Genomic DNA, 2,098 nt, shown 5'->3' on the forward strand with positions numbered 1-2,098 from the left:
TGTTCACATGGATGGAGGTGGAAAATGTTCTTCTTAGCAAAGTATCACAAGAATGGAAGAAAAAGTATCCAATGTACACAGCCCTATTATGAAACTAATTTATAGCTTTCATATGCTATAACCTAATTATAGTCTAAGACTATGGGGAGAGGGAAGGAGACGTGAGGAGAGGGGAGTGCATGGCTGGAAGGAGGGTGATTGGAGGGATCACCTCTGTGGTTTATCTTACAAGGGTACAAGTGAATCTTTCTGAAAGTAGGATATAAACATCTTAACATAATAACTAGGAAAATGACATAAAGGCTATGTTAACCAGTTTGATGAAAATATTTCAAATTGTATATGAAAACACCACACTGTACCCCATGATTGCATTAATGTGCATAGTTATCATTTAATAAAAAATAATAAAGATGGAAGAAGGTAAGATTCTCATTCATAAAGTAGTATAATGTCATTATGACAGTGGAATGCAGTAAGCTAGATTAGATATTGTAAACCTTAGGTATACCATTAAAAAAGAAACAAGGTACAGCTTGTAAGTCAATAGTGAAAACAAAATGAAATCATAAACACCCAACTAATCTGAAAGAAGTTGGGCAAAGAGGAAAGCAGTGAAGAACAGACGAATCAAATAGAAAAAAAAGGTAGATGTAAACCCAATCATATTAATAATGACATTAAGGCTGGGCCTGGTGGATCATAACTGTAATACTAGCACTCTGGGAGGCCAAGGCAGGTGGATGGCTTGAGTTCAAGAGTTGGAGAGCAGCCTGAACAAGAGTGAGATTCTCATCTCTACCAAAAAAAGAAAAACTAACCAGTCATTGGGGTGGGTACCTGTAGTCCCAGCTACTCAAGAGGCTGAGGCAAGAGAATTGCTTGAGCCTCAAAGTTTGAAGTTGCTATAAGCTATGATGCCACAGAACTCTACCCAGCATGACAGAGTGAGACTCTGTCGCAAAAAAATAAATAAACAAATAAAAATAATCACATTAAACATAAATGATCTATCATCAATGTTTTTGCTTCAAGAAAATTTCATTGTCCACATCAACAGAGAATTATTGCTTTACATGTCATTGTAGATAACTCAGAAGCAAACTTAATCCACTTGGGCAAATCAGGGAATTTCATTTCCAGCACTGACAGTCCCCTGTGCTCACATGTCTGCTACAGTTTTCCAGCTAAAAAGTTTGTCTTCAGTTTTGAAAATTTTGTCTGTCATGTTTCCATCAATCTAAGGTGCTCAAAAAAAGAAAAGACCATTGAAATGATAAGACAAATGAACACACGATGGTAAGTAACAACAAAATCCAATAGTTAAAAGACTCACAGAAAATGAGAAAATGAATAAAGGTTGAAAATTACTTACAAGTATCATGTAGATGAGAGAATCTTTTGTAGTTATAGCTACACATTTGGAATTTCATGTAAACATAATGATAGTTATATTATTTTTCAGAGTTGCCATTTTATTGATGCTTAATAATCATGTTTCTTGGTACAGCTTAAAAGGAAACAGCTGGATTATTTCATCCACTTGTCTCCTTCACTGAGACAAAAAAATACTTCCTGTTCTCAGTTGGGCTCCAGAAATATACCATCTTTCTCAAGACCGTGAATTAATGATTTCTGTAGGTTGGCATTTTAAAGATGGTTAGGCGGTAACAACAGCACACACCACCTGCTATGATCTGAATGTGTCCCTCCACAATACACATGTTGAAACCTAATGCTCATGGTGGTGGTATTAAAAGGTGAGGCCTTCAGGAGGTGGTTAAGTCATGAGGGTTCCTCCCTCCTGAAGGCGATTAGCACCCTCATACAAGAGGTTGAAGGGAACTGCCCTGTGCTTCCCACCATAGAGGATGAGGATGCCGCAGGAAGGATCAGACACCAGATCTACTGATGCCTAGATCTTAGATTTCTCAGCTTCCAGAGTATGAGAAATGAATTTCTGCTGTTCTAAAAAATGGACTGAAACACCATCTCTCTCTAGATACCAGGGGGAAAAGTACATGCTGATTAATTTTCATAATTTAATCAGAAAGTACTAAACTTTATGCCAAAACGAGCATACCCTGTGATTCCGTAT

The sequence above is a fragment of the Otolemur garnettii genome, unplaced genomic scaffold (genome assembly GCF_000181295.1).
Source record: "Otolemur garnettii isolate 467f Iridium unplaced genomic scaffold, OtoGar3 scaffold00012, whole genome shotgun sequence".
Classification (NCBI taxonomy): domain Eukaryota; kingdom Metazoa; phylum Chordata; class Mammalia; order Primates; family Galagidae; genus Otolemur; species Otolemur garnettii.